This window comes from Mustela putorius, unplaced genomic scaffold (assembly GCF_011764305.1).
Source record: "Mustela putorius furo isolate JIRA1106 unplaced genomic scaffold, ASM1176430v1.1 tig00000594_pilon_pilon_pilon, whole genome shotgun sequence".
Taxonomy (NCBI): domain Eukaryota; kingdom Metazoa; phylum Chordata; class Mammalia; order Carnivora; family Mustelidae; genus Mustela; species Mustela putorius.
This window is the reverse complement of record NW_025421427.1, coordinates 922,782-944,864: the sequence shown is the minus strand read 5'-3', so window position 1 is coordinate 944,864 and position 22,083 is coordinate 922,782. Positions and strand designations below refer to the sequence as shown.

The following is a 22,083-nucleotide window of genomic DNA, read 5'->3' as shown; positions in this document are numbered from 1 at the left end:
TCCATGTCAACAAATAACACTCAACCTAACTTTAAATGGTTCTATGATGTGACAGAGCCATTTATATTTTTAAGGAGACTCCCCTATTATTAATGTTTTCTCTAAAATTTGCTCAAGGTTGAAGGGGTAGAAGAATTCCATTAGCGAAGGAATGGTATGAGATAATTCCTGTACTTCCAGATCATCTACTTATTGTGTTTATTTTTAAAAAATAAATGCCACCAATGGTAAACACATATTACTCACTGAAGTTGAGTTCTAATGAAGTATAGAAAGAATGCAAGGATTAAAACTCACTTCTTACACTGAGGAGCTCCCTTCAGGCATCCAACTCTGAAGACTGTGAGCTACATGTAAAGGACTCTGGTGCCAAGCTTCCATTTTATTGGAGCAGGTGAGATCACACCTTTTACCCACATCCTGCCACACCCATCTTGACTACTCTCTCCTTTGATTGGATTTTCCATGACAAAGCTAATCAAAGTAAGGCAGGAATTTCCCCAGCCCATGTAAGACACCCAGTTACATACACAAGAAAAGGATACAGAGTAATTTCAAATACTCCTGGGTTCTTGGAGACAACAAAGCAAGGCAACGTTGGATTTTTAAATATGGGGTCTTGGAAGGCCTCTTAGACCTGATCCTTGAGGAGGAGGAGGGACCAGCCTCATGAGAGCCTCAGGGAAAGGGAGAGTTTAGAACAGAGGATAAGGCAGACCAAACAGGTAAAAATCCTAAACATGCAAGCACATTTATCAGCTAGTGACCTTGGGACAGTTTAAGTTCTCTGTGCCCTGGATTTATTAAATTTTAAATGGAGATCATAATTGTATCAGATTTTTTTTTAAATGGGAATGTGACCCACATTTGATTCGGAAGTGCTTCTCACCATGTCTGGCCCCTCTTAGACCTCCATGCCTTATTTAATGTGTGTGGGTGTGATTGTGTCTGTTTGCTCATACATCTGTTTCTCACGTGTGTGTCTGTGGGGGTTCCTCTGTCCCTGTACCACTCTGGGTCTGTGTGTTTCTGTCTTTCAGTAGTACTGTGTATGGTTCAAGTTGCGTCTCAACAGCATGACTGTGTGTCTGTGTTAGGGTCTATGGGGTCACAGTCTGTATCACCTACCAGAAAGGACTTCCTTAGGGCTGTTCTGGGTCACCTCACTGTGCCCAAGATTGCCCAGCCCAGACCCACATCTGGGAGAACCGCTTAGTGATGATGCAGAACATTAAAACCGGAGTGGATGAGATATGCTGTTTTGTGCCTGTCTGTTGCTATATCGCAGCATCATTGTGTGCCTCCATCATTTTATCAGTGGCAACCACCGTATGGGTCCTTGATTAGACGAATGCCTGATTTGTATCTGGGTAACACTGTGTAGCAGTATCCGTGTTTTGTCCTTTCATGAACGTGGGGCTTTTCAGAATCAGTGTGTTCAGAAGTCATTAACTCTGGCTATAGATTTGCCATCACGTGAACCTCACAAATGCCACGAGGGGTGCGAGCTCCTGGATTTCTGGGGTTTGCTATTCAAGGACTATATACAAGGACTGTTTCTGCTCTCAGAACTTGACAAGACCCCAGACCTAGACCCATGTACATATGTACCCAGACTCAGTACACAAAAATTCTACTCTGGAAGTAACTTTTTCATTTACTATTTCTTTAGAAATCCATTATGTACCAGTATTGATAGCACAGACACTCTATAGAGTGGGACACGATGCAGGCCCTTAAGGAGAAAAGGAGACACATATTATGGGGGATGGATATTAAACAAATGGCTGGGAACATTTAACTATAATTCTCATTTGTGCCTAAAGAATTACAAGGGTCCCTGAGAACTTATCACGAGGTGTCTTAATCTTTGACACTGGAAAAGGCCTCCCACGGTGGTCGGCATTAACTACAGAGCTGAGTGTAGCAGAAGGGCAGGAGGACACTGCAGAGAGTCAGCATACAGCTCATTTTATTTTATTTTTTTTTAAGATTTTATTTATTTGACAGAGAGAGATCACAAGCAGGCAGAGAGGCAGGCAGAGAGAGAGGAGGAAGCAGGCTCCCGGCTGAGCAGAGAGCTCGATGCGGGGCTCAATCCCAGGACCCTGGGATCATGACCTGAGCCAAAGGCAGCGGCTTAACACACTGAGCCACCCAGGCGCCCCCATACAGCTCATTTTAATTGGCATATTTTCTGCTTGAAGGAAGAAATCTCTGGAGAAGCTTTCATGTTATCGGAAGATACTGCATTGAGAACAAATTACCATGACTCTTCAGTGGTCTACTAAGCTAGGAAGGTTTCTACACATTTCATATATATTTGATAGAAGCAGATTAACTGTACCCAGGTGAGTGGGGAATGGGCTTGTTGAAGAAATATCACCCAAAGCAGTGCACTTGGGCAGATGTCTAATCAGCTGGTTCCATGATGAAGCGCCACACGTTACAGAATGTAGAACCACTCAAAGTTAAGAAGTAAATAATCAGTCCCTTTTCTCCATAGTCATTCTATAGAGGGTAAATCTGGAAATGGTCTTTGAAAAAATATAACTCCATCAAGGCAAAAGGAGCAGTCCAGATTGCACAAACATCCTGAGAAATGGGTTAGGTAGGAAATCATAGGACACGGGTGAGAGAGATCAAAGCTTCACTCTGAGGAGTATTGAGTTAAGAGCATGGAGGGTTTCGAGCACTGACATAAGGACTTGGGTATTGATCTAAGAGACACAGTCAAGTTGTGACCATTTAATGTACATTTCTTACTTTACATATATATATGCATACATAGAATTATATTATTATACACATGTGTGCATTATATTAATATATCTATCACATGTCAAGATTTCTCAACTTTGATACTAATAGCACTTTGTGCTGGAAAATTATTTGATGTTGGAGGCAATCCTGTTCACTGGCAGCATTCCTGGCCTTTACCCACCAGAGGGTTCCTCTCTAGTTGTGACAACCAAAAATGTCTCCAGACATTCAGACGTTGCTGAATGTCCCGATGGGGAAAAGTAACCCGTGAGTGAGAACCGCTGCTATAGATGCCTCATTCATGAGAGGGCAAGCCTGGTGGGGCCGCAGAAGCCTCAGCCCTAATTTGAAAAAGCAGAAGGGCCAGAGGCAGCAACTCCTTAGGTTTGTTTTGGGGGGGTCTTCTGCTGAAGATCCAAGAAGTTTGCAATGAGCTTTGGGGAATGAGAACATCTCCAAGAAGGATGCTATGTGTTCCTGCTGTGGAGCAATGTAAGTCCAGGAATTCAGATAGAAGGTTCATGTCATCTACCTTTATATCGTCAACATTCAGTGAACTCATTCATGCTTCTTAATCGGTTTTATAACTGCAGTAAAGTGCATGTATCACAGGAAACTTTACCTAGTGAGTGGATGATTGAGTCTTTGAGGTGGAGAGACTTCTCTATAATGGTGTCAACAGATTTATTCAAAATAAAGCTCACAGGTGTAAAGCAAAGGTGGTTCCTTCACTGTAAGGAGCAATGATCTTCCCTCCTCAGCACTCATCTCCCTCATAGTGCCAGAAATTAACTCAGGGTTGACTCCTGTCCAGAATGTTCACAAGCTCACTGAGAGGGCCTTTCAGTAGACTATTTTCTCTCTCAAAAACAAATGTCCCATCTCAGTTTCAAATTCCCCACCCAGCTATTTCTTTCCCTAGAATTGTGTGCACTGGTGTGGTGGTGACATGTTGGGCTATGCTCCTCTTGGCACTGCTAGTATGGGAGAGTGCATTGAACACCGAGCTTTCCCTGGGGTCTGACGACCTCAAAAGACATGCGTATCCTCATCCCCTGGTGGGGTGGTGGTGGGGGGGGGGTGTCAGCATTTCCTAACATGACATTTCTGACAGCAGGCCTGCTTCTCCTCAAATCCGCATCCACACAATGAAGAAATATCAGCCTTTCTATGACTAGCATATAAAATAAGCTGGATTTAAATGAATTAATAAACAAATTTTCAAAAATAATAGCATATGTCATAGCATATTTATATATACCATATTTAATAGCATAATTTAGATACTTAAATACAAATATCTAACATAATCTATGGCCTATATTTCCATGAAGAAAAATCATATAAGACACTATTGAGATAGAGAAGACAATCGAAGGATATAATATGCATTGTCCAATTCAATAGCTAATGTCTATTATATTCAAATTGATCTACGGATTCAAACAAAATTACACCAGCCTTCCCTTTTCTGGGGCAGAAATTTACAAAATGATTCTAAAATATTTAAGGAAATACAAAAAGACTATTGAGAACAGGCCAATCTTGAATAGGAACAAGGGGTCAAGACTTATCACAAAGTTATAGTACATAGGACAGTGGGGTATTGTAAACTAGGCAGATGAAGAGAGTAGGAACCTGAAAAGCGCCACACACACATGGACATTTGATATAAATGGCAAAGGTGATTTTGTAGAGCAGAGGCGGGGAGCCTAAGGTAAGTCTTTTAGACAGTGGTGTTTGATTATTTGAATACAAAAATGAATATCTTTATCTATAGATCAATGATAGATCAATAAATAGATATTCCAAGTGATTTTTCCTCCCACTAAAAATAAATATTACTTCCAGGTGAATTGTAGATCTACATATAAGAGGTAGAACAATATAGCCTCCGCGCGTTAATAAAGGGCAAGATCTGGGATTTCTAGAGACATTTTTTTCAACCTCATCTAACTTTCACTTTCTCTCCTCCTTCCCCCGCTCCACCCCCTCCTTTCGCGGGCACCAGAAAGGAAGCAGACCAGAAGGGACTTGATTAATCACATAAAAGCGCCCACATAGACAATCAACAACCATAAAGGGGAGAATCCAGTTCACCATAGTGACGGTCTGAAAGTAGGGAAAGGAGGAAGCCGCGAAGTCAACTTTTCCGGCAAATGGACTTTAATGGGATGTATTTCTTCCCGCTCGTCCTTACTAAAATAGCTAGTCGACGAAGGTGGGATTCGAACCCACGCGTGCAGAGCACAATGGATTAGCAGTCCATCGCCTTAACCACTCGGCCACCTCGTCACGGCACGCCGAGCCTTCCAAGTACCTTATTCCAGAGTTGACACTCGGGAGCTCCCGGCTGTCTTGGATGGAAGGACGCGCAGGAGGGGGCTCGGGGACGTCCGGGGGACCTGGGCATGGCCTCCTCCCATACGAGCCGACCAAGAAGTGGACTGCAAAACTCGCCCGGGGGGGGGAAAGGCGGGATTAGCGCTCCCAGGAGTCAGGACAGCGGTCGAGAGGCGACAGCCGCAGCACCTTGTCGGGGGTCAGACTCCCCCGCGCGGGCGGCCGGGCCCCTGGGGGCGCATGCGCGCAGGCGGTGGGCGTGGCCCGGCTGCGCGGGAACCTGGGGGCGGTCGGCACCTGCGCTCCCAGGGCGCGGCCTGAGCCCCCCGCGCGCAGACGCGCTCCCAGAACCGGTGTCCCAGGGGCTCACCTCAGGGTCCTGGCGACTCGGGACCGGGGATTGGTGGTAACTTAGTCTGGGAGGTTAGACGACGGGTCCGAGCGCGGCCGTGCTGCGTGTCTACTCCGTGTCCTCACCGCCTCGACGCTGGGTGACAGTGCGCAGAGAAGACCCCTTAAACTCGTGGGGCTCTTTTCTCCGCCTAAGAGCACCGGTGGGTTCTGCGGTCCCCCCAGATACCTCTGTGCCTCTTGGGTGATTTTCTTGGGGCAGGTTGCCCAACTTCCATTCGATTTTCCAGAAATGCGGTGCTAAATATGTTAAAAGATTCACTGCCAGCGAGAAAATTATTTGGGGAAAGGGTGGGGGGGGGAACTATTTCAACTGCTTTTTAAAAGATTTTTTACTTGTTTCACGGAATGAATAAAACGCACATAAATGAACATGGGTAGGGCTGAATTCTGACTAATCAGAATGAATCATAAATGCCTGGGGAAAGAAGGTCATGTTAAAGGTGGGTCTGGCAGAGGAAGTTTCCTAGAAGGGGCCAAGAGAGGGGTGTCCCACGCTGAGGAAGGGGCCTGAGCAAAGGCAGGAGGCTCGCAGGATCTAGACAAACGTGAAGAATCTCTGTGGCTGGCGCTGGAGCATTTGAGTGACTGACTCAGCAGGGAGCCTCCATAAATCTGAGAAGGAAGGTGGCCATGAAGATTTTTGCCCTGAAGCCCAAGCAGATGAATCATGGATGAACAACAGGGAACATGGGCGAAATCCTGCAGGAGCGGATCAAAGAACCATTCTCTCTTCTTACTTGAAAAAAATCCTTCTATTTTAGTGCTTGCCAATTGACCTGCTTAGATCTTCAGGCTCAGCTTCACCCACTGCCCTCTACCTTGTTTTCCACACTCGTCCAATTACTGACTTTTTTGTTTAAGATTTTATCCATTTATTTGGGACAGAGAGAGCACAAGCAGGGAAGAGGGTCAGAGGGAGAGGGAGAAGCAGACTCCCCACTGAGTGGGTCCCCCCAGGCGGACTCCATCCCAGGACTCTGAGATCACGACCAGAGCTGAAGGCAGCTGCTTAAGTGACTGAGCCACAAGGTACCCCCAATTCCTGATTTTTGTGTCAAGAAGGATCTATTTTTTGTCTTTCCAACAAGACCTTTTCCCTCATGGGGAGCTCTTGCCCTTCCTCATTTGAACCTGGATAGATGTTTTTTTATTTTTATTTTTTTATCCATACCTTGGTTCTCAGCTCAAAGCTTTTTTTTTTTTTTTTTAATTAACATTTTTTGGGTAAAAGTTAACCACACATGTTTTAAATTTTTAAGTACTTCAAAAATATGTGTACATGAAGAAGTGGTCTTCTTCCTCTTATTCCCCCTTAAGAGAGGCAAAGGTTTTCAGCCATTTGGCTTTTTGTTTGTGTTGTTTTGTTTTCACGAGCAGCCTATCTCCAAATCTCATGCTATGGCAGAGAGGGCTAGTTGTCCATCAGTATTTGTTCCTTTCTTCCAAGAAATGGACATTTTAGGGCTCACAGCTACCCATGAGAAAAATACAATGCACAACTTTCTTTAAGAGTTAAGCGTGGCCACAGTGACCAGTTTCTACACTAGTGCATTCGAGAGTAATGGTTTGTGAAACTTGCAGGTTATGCCCAGAAGAGGAAAGAAATATGATCCACTTCTCTCTTCCTACTCTTGTTGCTTGCTGGACAAGGCAACACCATAGGAATGAAGGTCCATGACATACAAAGCAACACCATAGGAAGGAGGGAGCCGTGAGGTAGAATACTGGAACTAACACCATGGGGCCAAAGCACCCCCCTGGGATTGAATATACCTTCAGAAAATTATGTGAGAGATGAGTAACATCTGCTTCCTTTAAGCTACAGCACGTTGGGGTCTTTATTACAAAGTCAAAATTATATTCTAATACACATGCTTTTATTTCTACTTATTGATTTTTTTAAGTTTAGTATTTTCTATTGATTACCCATTACACAAAAAGGAGTCACCTTTCCTGAACATGAGAATTGTTTTTTCCAAGTTGCCACAAATAACCATGTAAGTTTGGCCAAAAAAAAGGGGGATGGGGAGAAATTAAAGCTTTCTGGAGTTGCTGTACAGTTTTCATCATGATGTCTTCACCAGATCCTGTACATTTTCTTCCCCTGCCACTGGTGGTAGATATCCCATATCTTAAGTCTTTTTCTATCTTAATTTGCCTCCTCCTTTGGTGGGACAAAAGCTACTCTGCATTGTAGAGTAGCTTCGTGGAGAAGAGTTCATTGGAAATAAGGGTTTTAAGTATTTTGGCATTGGAGAATATCTTTTCTGTTTCTCTAACATTTGATTAAATGTTGTTGGGTATGGAATGCTGGGTTGGGGAGTATTTCCTAATTCATTTGAGAATTAAGAAGTCATTCTAATTACTGATACTTCATTTGTAATTAGCTTTCTAATTAGCTCTCTGTCCCCAGTGTTCCTAAATGTCTGAAAGGTAAGCCATCATATGTTTCTATTTTTATTCATTGTTCTGAGAGCTCTATTATTTCATTAAATTTGGAAAATCATATATTTCAGTTTGGAAAATTAGCTTTACTTTTTTGTTGTTGATTTTCTCATATATGCATTCTCTATTTTCAGTCTTTTTTTCCTGAAATTTCTTTTGGCTCGATTTTAAGCCTCCAAGATGTTTCCTCTTCTTTTTTCTTTCTTTCTTCCCTGCCCCACTTTTTTCCCCTTACTATTTGCACTCTTATTTTTTTAATAGACTTATTTTTTAAAGCCAGTTCTAGATTTACAGAAAACTGTTTAGGAAAGTACAGAGTTCCCACATAACCACTCCCTCCTTCTACAGCTTCTCGTATTATTTACATCTTACATTATTGTATTACAATACAATACCAATGAAACTAAAATCCGTAATTTGCATTAAGCCTCACAGATTTTTGTGATTTTGATGTTTGTGTTGCAGATTCTATGGGTTTTGACAAAGATGTAATGGCATGTGCCCATCATTACTGTATGATACAGAATAATTTCACTGGCCTGTGTGCCATCTCTTTATTCCTATAGCCCTCCCTACCCTTTTCAGAGTAGTTTTTTTTTTTCACTTAACATTATGATTTTAAGGTTCTTTCATGTCTTTTTGTGGCTTGATAGCTTATTTCTTTTTCTCACTAAATAATATTCCATTGCATGGATGTACCAGTTTGCTTATCCATTCATTTTTTTAAAAGATTTTATTTATTTATTTTAGAGAGATTTTAGAGAAATAGAGAGGTAGAGAGAGATAGACAGGGGGAGGGGTGTAGGTAGATGGAGAGAGATTCTCATCCAGACTCTACACTGTGCTCAGAGCCTGACTCAGGACTCAATCCCAGGACTCTGAAATTATGCCCTGAGCCCAAACCAAGAGTTGGACACTTAACCGTTGAACCACCTAGTGGTCCACCCCATCTAGTCATTTATTGAAGGACATTTTGGCTGGTTCCAAGTTTTCACAATTATGAATAAAGCTGCTATAAGCATTTGTGTGCAGGTTTTTGTGTAGTCGTAAGTTTCAACTCACTTGGGTATGTACTAGGCAGCATGACTGCTGGAGTTTTCCTTTATATTTTTACTCCATATTCTGGAAGATGTCCTTCACATTAATTCCAGTTATTCCATTAAGTTTTTCACTTTTAGTCTCACAATTTTAGTGTGAAGAGGCTTTTTTGTAATTAAGTTGTTTTGTACAGCATTCTTTCTCTCTGTAATAAGTTTCCTGACAAGTTTTCTTCTCTCTGCATAATATTTTCCTCTATTTTTTTAGTTCACTTTAATCTCTTTCGTGTTAGACACTTACTGTAGATGTCTAGTGATCTTTGGTTGCTGCCCTAAAAATAACTGGAAACTGAGATTATGAGTCCAATTTATTGAATGTGCGCTTGCCTGTGCCATTTACTATAAGACAGTATGTTTAGCTTCTCCTTCTTGGGATAATAAAATGTCTTGAAGAAGGATTATTCAATCTCTGGCTTAGATGGCATAAAACTGACTTCCTGCCTCCTAAGAAAATTCTTGAAGGACAAAGTTTGAGGGAAGTTCCTTTTGAATTTCAAACTTAATGAGTGACACCATGTACTTTAAGTTAGAAAATTGTGTTTCCAAATAAATTATAAATTCATAATTCATGTAGAAAAAGAGACAATATATTATTACAACTTCTGAATAAGGACCTACATCTTCAATGCTAATTAAGTCTCCAAAATTGACCAAAACAAGGAAAGGTAGAAAAGGTCACACACTTTCAGAATACTAAAATGAGGTGGGCCAGTTGAGCTTTGAAAGAAATTGCAGTGCTGTGTGTGTGTGTGTGTGTGTCCACTCTGTGTTGGTCACAAAACAGCAGTTATTCTAAGGAAGTATCTTAATTTAGCTGGCATGAACAGAGTAACTGGATTAATACCTTCCTCTCCATCTTTTTTTTTTTCCTTTTAAATTTGTATTCGTGCCTTTACCTGAGCATTCTCAACAATTCCTAAGTGAGGGCTTTTTCTGGGGGGAGGGGACAGTACTGGTCATTCTCGGGCACGGGGCAGGGGGTCCCCTCTGGTTTTCATCTCGGATGTTCAAACCCTGGCCGGCAATCCCTGGTTCTCCCGGCGTTTATGGACGTCTGTCCTTCCTTCCTAGGACGCATGAAAATGGTAACTATTTAGTTTCTTGTGATACTAAATTCCGCAGAAACGAAAGCTTTATTATTCCTCGCCCACTCCCACGTCCCTAGCACGGGGCACAGGCTGCCACGCGGCAGCCGCTGAACATTCATTCGCCGACGGAGCCAACGAACGAGCGCCCACCGGTGCGGCGCAGGGAGAGAGAGAGGGAGGGGAAGACAGAGAGGCGGGCTCTCCCAGCCGCGGACCGCCGCGCGAGCGAGCACCGTGGCGGGGGCCGCAGCGGCCGCTAGCCCGAGAACGTTCCGCGCGGCGCGAGTTACACGCGGAAACCCCACTTCCGGCCCGGCCCGCGGAGGGAAGATCCGGCCTGGCGCCGACCCTCGCGCCTCCCCCGCGTCAGGTGTGCGCCTGCGCGTGCGCGCTCGCCGGCCACACCCCCGACCTTCCTCCCTGAGAAGGGATGCGCTAGGACCCCGGCGCGGAGGCTCTGTTGCAGGTGTCTCGCCGCCTGACAGAGGCCGGCGTGCGTGCGGTGCTCTTCCGATGGCGGTGCCTTTGTGCATATGGTGAAAGCCCACTGTTTTTGGCAAGAATATTTGGGAAAATACTTTTTCACATTTCTTCCTTGATTTTGTAAATCCAGTTGGTTGAAAAGGAAGCGGGCTCGTCCGGGATTTGAACCCGGGACCTCTCGCACCCGAAGCGAGAATCATACCCCTAGACCAACGAGCCGCCTACGTGCAAAGGCCTTCCATATTTTGGTATAAGAAGAAATAGAATAAAACTCTCCGTTTTACTTTGCTTAAAATAATTTGTTTCCTGAGAAGGTGTAATTCCCCACCAATCGTTTGCATAAATGAGACAGCTGGAACAGTTGTTTGTGTGCACGGTTTGTTGATTGCTTAAAACACCGTGATATCACTTGGTTCTAAGAAAGACCGGTCACCTGAAGGAAATTTGGACATTTTCTTTTTCCTTTGTTCTACTTTGCTAAACTACTCTACGTAACTGATCTTGTTTTCATTTAGCTTTTAATTAAATTCAGTTAGAAAAATTCATGTTTTGGAGTTTTCCTCTTCTCACTATTATCCTTTTTAAAAGCTGGATATTACTATTTCTGAGGGGATTGGGAAATCATTTGCTCTAACAAGAAGTCTTTGCAGCTACCAGAATCTCTGCCAATTTTAAGAACACTCCGAATCTCTTTAAATTCTGCTGATTCGATTACATAACATCAATTTTTTCAGGGGCACAAGAAGTTTGTATTAGGTGAGTTTATTAGCTTACCAAAACTTATGGTTAAAGTCAAAGTTTTTAGCAGGGGTCATTAACTGATATCTGTAAACACCATTTTAAATCCATGTAAATATGTATGCACCGAACTAATACACATTTCAGATTTGCTGTGCTAAATTCATTGCCTTCAAAATTTAAGGCAGTTTGCCCCATTACATTCATTCTTTCAATTATTCTATAGTTATTTATAGAATGCCAGTTTGTTTTTATTTTTTTACCCCAAATGAAATTCTTTTACAAAGATGAATAAAAATAATGATTTTCTTGAATATGTGAGAAGAGAAATCAGTCCTTTGTGAAAGAGAAAGTGCACTTAAACTAGCACTCACTTTACATTTTGGGTAAATGGGTTTGGGTTAAAATTTACAATTTGGGTTAAATGATTATGAAGTTACTAGGCACTCCTCTTTCGATACCCTACTCACTTAATGTTACAATAGTGTGATTCCAAAACAATCCAACTGCTTGCTTTGTACCTTGACAGTTTAAAACTCTTGACTGATTTCTCTAAAACATTTATCTTTGGGTAGTAATAATTCCTCACTGCCCTCAAACTCAAACCTTGATTTAGACTCAATATATCACTTTCAAGAAAGCATGTTCTCCTCTTAAAGAAATAACATCTTATATTCATTTACAGCTGGGTCCCCTGATATAGGACTATAATAAGACTTTAAATCAAAGTTCACATACTTCATTGTGGAAAAGAATTGTTCAACCTGAACCCCCAAATTTCCCAAAGAATCAATTCCTTGATACTCACCAGAGTACTTCCTTTCATCTTGAAATCAACTGAATAGATTAGTTCACTAATTTTTGAACTCAGTGCAATGGTCTAGGGGTCACACCCTCCACATTCTAGACTTCAAACTTCTTTCTTCATTTCCATAGTGTAATATACTTTCCCCTTTCTCAATCCAATTTCCCTGAGGATAATAAATTACATCAGTGAGAATTCAGACTCCAAACAAAGGTCATTATTTAAACATTACTAAAAGTAGCATCATTTTACACAGTAGATGACCCACATGTAATTTTATATTCCAGTCATTTTACTGAGACATCTACTGCCCTTGTCTAGGCCATGTAGGTCATATGTAGTAAGATGCTTAGTTATGTTGACAAACATGATTATATATTCATACTTAAACTCAAATTCATTGGTAAACAGAAGGCACACCATAAAGCTATAGTTACAGAAGACAAGTTAGGACAATGATACCCTAACAAATAAGAACAAGACTTATTCACCAAGTTTCTATTTAATAATTACTTGGTGTCAGATTTTTTTTTAAATCTTACTTATTTATTTGACAGACAGAGATCACAAGTAGGCAGAGAAGCAGACTCCCGGCCAAGCAGAGAGCCCGATGCCAGGGCTCGACCCCAATACCCTGGGATCATGGCCCAAACCAAAGGCAGAGGCTTTAACCCGCTGAGCCACTCAGGCAAAGGCAGAGGCTTTAACCCACTGAGCCACCCAGGCACCCCTACTCAGTGTCAGATTTATGTTAGGCCTTAGGTTACAAAAGGCAAATTAGAGTTTCAGTCCTTATAGAGATTAACTGGCTCTCTGGGTAGTTACAACTTTCACTTTTCTAGATGTTCTCAGCTGAGATTTTTTTCATGTTCTCTCATATCTCTCACCAAAAAGCTTCCTTATATGGCTTTAACTCTTCCTTTCAGACTACTTATAATGGTAAGGTTTGGATTTAGCTGCCATGGACTTTCTTCAGGGATAGCTCTCATATGTTGTAATGGTAGGCTGATACAATCTTTACACCTGTCACTTAATACCATTATCCTTGGAACTATTACTGAATCACTAGGTTTATTACCATTTCACAGGTGGGAAAAAGAAGCAATTGTGGCACCAAGTATATAAGAGTTAGAGAGAACTTTTCTCTCTTCACACTTTCAGAATCAAAAAGAGGAGCCGCAATCTTCTTGCCTATTTAATCAATGTAACTATTTTTAAATGACAACTAATATACATTTGGAGGCCTTCTGAGGACTCTTAACTTAGGCTCAGGTTACTAAATTTTTCATCCTTCCCATATGTTACGTGAGAACTACTGCCACCTGAGTTCTATCTGTAGACTAATCTGTGACTTGCTTAACACTATAAAGTTCAAAACTCTAGTTTTGATCCGTATTTTTACCTAAAGTATATATTTGGATTCTATTGAAAATTTCATAATCTACTCTGTGGTCTGACAAATGATTTGAGTGACATTCATATTAATTTCCTATAATTGACTTTCACAGAGGTAATTGCCTGACATTTTCTTTGACAAGTTCCACAGAATTTGCTTTCTCATAAGTGAGACGGAGTGGACACTGTGCTCAGGTCTCCTGATCCCCAACCACAAACTCCAGCATTTCTTGGCTGCCTCCATCAAGGGAAAAAGCTAAGACTCTATGCCCTTGAGTAGCCTGTGTTGCAGGAATGCAGAAGGAGGATGCTGACTGAAAGAGGGTTCTTGATTGTGAAGACTGGTAAAGACGAGACCAAACCAGTCTGCCCCAAGACCGAGGACAGCACTGACTTTTCACCCAAATTCTCCCTCCTTATAATACTAAAAAAATCACCCTGAAAGGTGGAGATGTAACGTGCTAATTAGACATGTGACACATGAAGAAGCTCAAAGACCTTTAAGCACATGGGAGCCAAGCCGTCCCCTCCTCTATATTCCCACAAGCCCTCTTTAAAGCTCTCCCTGACCCCCCAGAGCCAGCCTGCTAACTCCTCTGGGCTGCCTCCCTCCCGCCCCAACAGAAGCCCCAACAAAACCTTGTCTTCTACCTCCTGTCAATGTCTATTGTTCAGGGAGCCCTAGAGCCCAGTTAGGCGACAGAAGTCAGCATTTTTGCCAACGCATTTATTTCAATACGTGGATTGTACCTAACACTGGATTGTACCCCAAGTCCGGGTCATTGCTACTGTATTTGGTTTGTGACTTTGAAATCTCTGTATTCTGCTATAACTAAGCACGGAGTCCTTCAAAGGTTGGACACATCAGTGCAAGCTGCTGTCTCCAGATTCTTTACAGACCGGCATCCCTGCTTGTTGGCAAGTGAATGCTTTGTGTGTCTCTCCTGTGTATGTCCTTAGCTTTAGAAGGTCTGGACTTTTCAGTGGGATTGAGAAGGAGGAATTTGAAATGGCAGCTCCTTTGAAAGATGGTTCATCAACCAATTAATTATCTTATAAAGGTTTTTTTTTAATCAATGTTTTTCTGAAAATTTTTCTTCAGTCAAGGAGAAGACCCAGGAGACAGCTGATATTTCTGTCAACTCTAACTTCTTTGTCTTCATTAGTTTTCCTGTTTTCTATCTTGCGAGGATGCCATCTGCTTTGATCATCTCACACTTTATTTCTATTTGTCTTATCCAGTTCTTCCCAAAGATGACTAACAGGCCAGTTTTGGAGAGAACAGCAGGGCACCGAATCACCCCGTGGCCTGATGTGCCCATGGGACTTCTCAGAGCCAGAACAGTGCACCAACCTCATTTTCTCCTGGCAACACAAGTCACGATTGTCCTTTGGTTTGTATTTCTTTCTAGAATGAACTGGAGTATACCTGTGACTCAGCCTTCTGGAATTGTCAGAGCCTTGGAGGGGGAGGGCGTAGGTTGTGGAATTCTTGGCTCTCATGGAGAGCCCTGAGGTCAGACACTGCTCACCGCCCAGATTCCAAGATTACAGCCAGGCAAGGAGGGAGGCCACCTCCAGATCCAGGGCCATCAGCGGCCAGAGGCCCAAGGGCAGGAGCACTGCTTCTTTAAATGTTTTCTCTCCATTTACTTGTTTTTTCGTCTTCTAGTACTCATTTGTTGTTGGGTTTTGGAAAGTTATGTTAGTTTCTACCTTTTGATACCTTTGTGATACCTGCTAAGATTGTTCTTTGACTTAATATTCTAGTTGACTAATTTGATCTTCAGGTATAGCACCCATGATCTTATCTGATAGTCTGTTGAGTTTTCAAAAAATTCATTCCTTGCTTATGCATATGCAGGGTCTCTATTTATTCCAGCATCACGTTTCTGTCTCCTTCCTTTATGACTTTGTAAATTTGTATTAGGTTTATTTGAAATCTGTATTTGAATCTCATCCATAAACTCTTTCACTTCTAGCATAGATTTCCTCATTATTGTCATTTTAAGATAGAGTTTGCACCCTGCACATGTCTCCTGCCCAACCTCTGGGCCCATGCTCTCCCTTTGTTGATAACATGTGTTTCTGGTAAGAGGAGAAAAACCCCCTTCCTGATTGTGCAGATCCCAGTGATACAAGGTGAGAATGGCCATGCCACATGGCAGACCCTTCTGGTTTACCAAGTTGGCTACACTACATCTCATTTGCGCCCTCTCCACAAGGAAGCCATCCACCTCTACCAAGAAATTTTCCTGTACTGTCTGCTACAGCGCTGTGCTTTTTCTGCATTATGTCCCTATTTTTCCTGGGATGTATGTGAGAAGAAGTTGGCTGGATTGAGAGCAGGGAGACATTACTTTGTCTGCCTTTTAAACACAGGGTTTGAGTCCTAGCCTGAGTGATAGCAGGTACCTAAATCACAACTCTGAAATTGTTTCTACCACTGGACATTCTATGAATCCTTTGAGACAGGTAGTGACTACAGCAGCATAAAGCTCCAAAAAAGTGGTTTTCTTTCTACCCCTCTTCTCACTCTGTATTTTTTTATTTTTATTTTGGTTATTCTTCAAGAAATACACCCACTCTCCTCTTGTCTCCATCCTGGCTGTGTTACCACATAGCTTCCAAAAGTGACTGATAAAAGGGAGAGGTAACAAGGGAAAAATCCAAACTTCCCAAATGCATATTTTAAGGAATATCTTTAGGATTTAAATACTTTGCAATAATGAATTGAGTCTTCTCTTTAATGAACCTGGTATCGCAAAACTGTGTCCTTTCTCTCAATTACAAGTCCCAGCCTCTTTATTCACACTGATTTTAGCTGTTCAAAGTTTCATATACACTTTGCTCTCTGGCACACAGTTTTACCTTAATTGTCCCTGGCATGGGAGGGAATCAAGGGGCAGGACTAGTCACAGCTAATACTGTTCTCAGTTCAATGGTGTGGTCAGGTGTGCAGAACTCACACGTGTTTCGGAGAAATCACAGTGTGTCTGGAAACAAACCAGAGGTTGGTGTTAGTTTGAGACTTCCAGAACTTCCTGAGTGTAATCTGAAACTGACCCCTCTGAGGAGAGCAGGGAGAGACTGAAGAAAGAGGCAGAGGCAGCCATCTCTAGGTTGGTAGGTGGCACTTTTAATTAGCAAAAGAATTTACATACTAGGCTTGTCTTTGGTGGCCAAAGACAAGTTGACCCCTGCACCTGCCTGCCAAATCTTAGAAGTTCATACAGAGGAGGTCCTAACTGGGTTCACTCGCATACAATGTCTAGAGGGTGTCGAAACACTATCTCACTATCTCAAAGCTGTGTCCTCGGGGTGGCTTCTAGAAGCAGGGAATGCTTACAGAACCCATATTCCAAAGACAGGGGAGGGAGTGAAGAGCTCCTGTTGCCAGGGTCCAGCTCACGAGTCAGCCAGTGACCACATCCTCTCAATGACCTGCCCAACATTTGGAAGAATCCATTTAATTGGATTCATAAAGTTTCAACCTTTATCTCATTGTCAGAATCAGGGTCCAGAGTTCTAATATGTAAATCATGGAATAGTATTTATTCATTTCTGTAAAATTAATAAGTGATTACAGGTACTGGGTAGTGATCCATGTGTTCTGGCACATTTCTCCCGTTATCCTTTGTAAAGGTCATGATGTCACTATTCTCAGCCCCAGTTTTCAGGTGAGGAATTTCTGAGACCTAGTGTATTTTACTGACCACTCGGTTATATTTTACCACTCAGGGTTTTATAATAGCCTGTTAAAAGTTATAGGAGCCTGAAGAAAAAGTAACATTAGAGAGCCAGAATTTTGTTATTTTGATGAAAACACATTTACATGACACATAGCATCTTCCATCAGCAGCAATCGTCTTTAGGCATATGAATGCTCAGAAAGAATTTCCATAGTCCAGGCGATTCATGTTTTATTTTCATTGAGGTAAAACATACATGAGGAGAACCATATATAGCTTACACACACAGCTCGAGGAATCTCCGCAAACTGTACATATCTATAATACCACCCTCCTGAGGAAAGACAGAAACCTTAGCAGCAGTAAACCGGGAGTATCTCCTGTTGCTCCGTTCCCCTCACCATACCAGAGTCTTGACTGTCCTGACTGAACAGATTCGTTTCTTTGTCTGCGGCTGGCTTCTTTCAGGGGGAAAATAAACAACCAGCCCTACTTCCTATCTCTTGTGCTTCCAACACTGCCACCAAAATATATTTTGAGATTTAGATTACTTGATTTGAAAACAATAAACTAGAGAAAGAGGAACTATAATAAGGGATACAGCCAGAATTCTGTGATGACCCCTGTGGTTCCTTTTTCTCTGGTGTGCAGACCTCATATAATCTTCTCTCCTTGAGGGGAAGGAAAAATTCTTCCTCTACTTTTCAAGGTCTTCCAGCTGGTTTAAGAGTTAAATTGATGTGAGACAGATTAACAGGAGAAAAAAACCCCACAAAGTTCTATTACATATGCCTGGAGGACCAATAATGAAATGGAGAACTTAAGAAATGACCAAGACAGGTGGTTTTTATACTTTTTAGACAAAGAAACAATACATTTTTGAGGAATTGACAGGAGAAAGAAAACAAATGTTCGGGAACTTTACGGAGTAAGGAATTCTAGGTGGAATTTGGACTGAGATAGCAGATTAGTAAAAAACATAACCGGGTTGTAAATACAGCCTGATCCACTCTTAAATGTTCCATCTCTGGTACAAAAATGTCTTTTACTTCTTAATACAGAGTGAGTATTTTTCATATGAAAGATGTATTTCCTGCTTTCAGGGACACCACAGAGGGTCTTTTTCCCTAATAGCTTCAATTCAATATATCAGTATGTGACTGTGGTACATTTTGGGACAACCTGCCTATGGCCCCTACACTGCCCTGATTGGATTACATTACATGACAAAGTGGAAGGGGGTTTTCAGATGTAATTGAAGTTCCTAAGTTAAAAATAAAATAAAGTAAATAAATAAATAAACAAACAGAGATTAGGCCTTGCAATTGCTGCCTCCTGGAGCCACCTGTGGGGCCCAGCCATGGTCAGCTCCACTGTGTTCTTCAGTGTCACCCTGGACAGCAAGCCCTTGGACCAACTCTCCTTCATGCTGTTTACAGACAAAATTCCAAAGACAGCAGAAAACTTTCGTGCTCTGAGCCATGGAGAGAAAGGATTTGGTTATAAAGTTTCCTGCTTTCACAGGATTATTTTGGGATATAAGTGCCTGGGTGGTGACTTCACCTGCCACAGTGGCACTGGCAGTAACTCCGTCTGTGGGGAGAAGTTTAATGATGAGAATCTCATCCTGAAGCTTATGGGTCCTAACGTCTCATCCATGACAGACTTGGACCCAACATGAACGGTTCCCAGGTTTCCATCTGCATGGCCAAGACTGAATGCAATGGGAAGCATGTGGTCTTGGGCAAGATGGGAGGGGGCAGGAATATTGTGGCCAGGGAGTGTTGGGTCCCAGAAAGGCACAACCAGCAAGAAGACTGTGACTTCTCACTGCGGACAAACCTAATACATTTGACTTGTGTTTTATCTTAACTACCAGACTATTCCTTCTATAGCTCAGGAGAGCAACCCTTCACCCATCTGCTCAAAACATCTTACAATCTTTATGCTCTCGCTGCAGTTCTATGGGTTCCATATTTTCCTTGCTCCCCTGCAAGTCTAGCTGGATTCCAGAGTTACGTTTATGATTGTGAAATAAAATCTAAACAAAACAGTGACAAAGAGGGTGACTGGTGATCTTGGATGGGTCTGACCTAATCAGGTGAGCACTCTGAACGAGGGTCCAAAAGAGACATATTTAGAGGGAGAGGGGCTCCCCTGCTGGCTTTGAAGAAAATAAACAGCTATAATATGAACTGCTTCTGAAGAGGGTCATGTAGCAAGAATGGTGCCTTTAGCAACCAAGAGTCTGAGTTCTAAAACAACAAGGAACAGAAGTTTGCCAACAGTTGAGTGTGCCTAGAAGAGCCTCAGATGAAATTGCAGCCTTCACGACACTGAATTTAGTCTGCTGAGACACTAAGTAGAAGATACACCTAAGCCATATTCCTAGTCTGCTGAAACTATGAGATAATAAATTTGTGTTATTAGTCATTAAATGTGTAGTAGTTCGTTACATCTCCATAGAATACTAATCTACGAAACTATGTGAACATGGGGATTTCTTAACTGAAAGTCATTCAAGTAGACTGTCCCTTTTAGAGAAAGAACCATCACCATGAACTGTGACACTCTTAGTATTTCTAGTATCAACAAGAAGTGGGGAAATGAACAGATTTCTTACAGTGGTTTGATCAATTTAGCCAGTTGTCAAATAGTAGTTTTTAAGGTATCATGGACACTTAAATATTTGTTCTTGGCAATTGGCCAAAGCAGCCCATAGGTCTCATTTTCTCTCACTTGGTTAATCATCCAACTTTTGATCTCACCTCTCGTCTTGATCTCAGGGTTGTGAGTTCAAGCCCTAGATTGGGCTCCATGCTGGGTGTGGCGCATACTAAAGAAAAGCAGAAGGAGAAGAGAAAATTTCTCTCATTTTCCAAAATCCTTCTTGCCATTTCACCTCCTGTGCTATTTTCCTTTCTTCTGTTCATGCATGTGTTTTACTTGCATTTCCTTATGGTTGATACAATAAGCATTGTGGACTAGAATCAGCTTCCCCACTTACTTGCTATGCCTTGTGTGGTAATTGGACATTAATTCCTTTACATGTTTATTCAATCATTATGAACTTTATTTGTGCAAGGAAATAAGATGGGATAAAAATAAGTAAACAAGAAATAAGATCCCAGTTAGATCCTACCCCATCCTTTTCAAATATCTGAGTCTCTCATTAGCTATCAAGTTTTCACTGGAAAACAAGGTTTTGTTTTGTTTTGTTTCCATTTATTGTCTCAAGAAAGCAGGACATTTGTGTACTAGAAGTTTTCACAACTGAAGTTTTCCCATTATTATGCTGTCGTTAACCATGCTTGTATCCCCCTTAATTCTTGTCATTTCACAACTACATTTATAGCCTTCATTAAATTTAGTATGACACGTTATGATTAGACAGGTGCAAACTTGAAGGGGCAGATTTTCCATTAGGGACTGATGCTATAGATGATCCAAATATGGTAAGCATAATTACGATAGTTCAAAATCCTGTATGGAGAGATGAAAATCCTGGAATAGATTTTAGAGCAAGAGAGGTTTTAGAGCAAAGCCGTGTGTATTTCAGTCACCAAAAATAAGGATTCCCTTAATGGACATGAATCAAACAGTCTGACCCACAGAGATCTTTGCATTGACTCATTTCAGAAAATATTCCACCTGTATTTCAGAAACAGTTAAGAGATAGTTTGTGTTTCAAGCTAGAGATGTGTGTATGGAAATGGACATGAAGGATGTAGGACCAAGTTTAAAAGAATATTGAGTTAGGGGCACCTGGGTGGCTCAGTGAGTTAAACCTCTGCCTTCAGCTCAGGTCATGGTCTCAGGGTCCTGGGATCAAGTCCCACGTCAGGCTCTCTGCTTGGCGGGGAGCCTGCTTCTTCCTCTCTCCCTGCCTGCCTCTCTGCCTACTTGTGATCTCTGTCTGTCAAATAAATAAATAAAATCTTAAAAAAAAAAAAAAAAGAAAAAGAAAGAAAGAATATTGAGTTAAAAATGTATTGAGACGGATCTACTTAGCAGAGATTCTGAATTCAGGATTTTCATTTAAGTGGCTGAGAATGGCTCAAATATTTTGAGAGGTAGGATGACAGAAAGATGAACCCAAATGTGGCCTACACTTAATGAAGTGGAAATATTAAGAAATCCTTAGTATATTTAGAGGAAGTTATGAAAGTTTTGAGATTATTGGAATTCTAAAGTATTTATTTTGTTGGATCCGTTCATCCGAACCAAAGGGTTCCTCTCACCATAGCTGTGACAAATAAATTCATGAGTGTCGCCCAGCATCCTAGAAGAGCTTTGTGGGAGTTCTTCCTACACATACAAAATTACATCAGGAGTTACTACCACTGAACTAGAACGCCTAAATACAGTCAGAATAACTTGAACCCAGAAAGACAGGTGCCAAGTGATGTCACTTAATCACCGAAAATAAGTGCAGCATGATTCCCCTAATGGACATTAATGAAACAATCTGACTCACAGAGATCTTTGCATTGACTCATTGGTTATGGTTCTGTAGAACCGATGTATATAAGACGTCTACTAAAGTCTTACTTGGTCTGGAAAAGGAGAAAATTCCAGGCCTTGTGAATATAAACCTGACTTACATAATATAAATTACTCAGACATCAAGGATAATCACGGATCCTTAATCATTCCCAGACTTGAGCCAGTTCCATGACCCAGAGCCCCTTGAGTGACAAAGATAGATTCTCATGAAGAAACCCTAGCACACTGTCCAAAACATACACTGAGACCTTCCCCCCACCCCAGGCACCCCCAGAGGGACCTACATTCATTCACTGTGGTGACTGAGGAGTGGA

At 41.8% G+C, this 22,083-nt stretch overlaps 2 non-coding genes and 1 pseudogene across 2 annotated transcripts; 1 reads left to right on the top strand and 2 right to left on the bottom strand.

The window, feature by feature from the left end:
* Positions 1-4,976: 4,976 nt before the first annotated feature.
* On the bottom strand, positions 4,977-5,058 carry TRNAS-GCU. Its single transcript has one exon. It is a non-coding gene; the product is annotated as a tRNA-Ser (tRNA).
* Positions 5,059-10,780: 5,722 nt separating this feature from the next.
* Positions 10,781-10,852, bottom strand: TRNAP-CGG. Its single transcript has one exon. It is a non-coding gene; the product is annotated as a tRNA-Pro (tRNA).
* Positions 10,853-18,578: 7,726 nt separating this feature from the next.
* LOC101682018 lies at positions 18,579-19,621 on the top strand (annotated as a pseudogene).
* Positions 19,622-22,083: the final 2,462 nt, after the last annotated feature.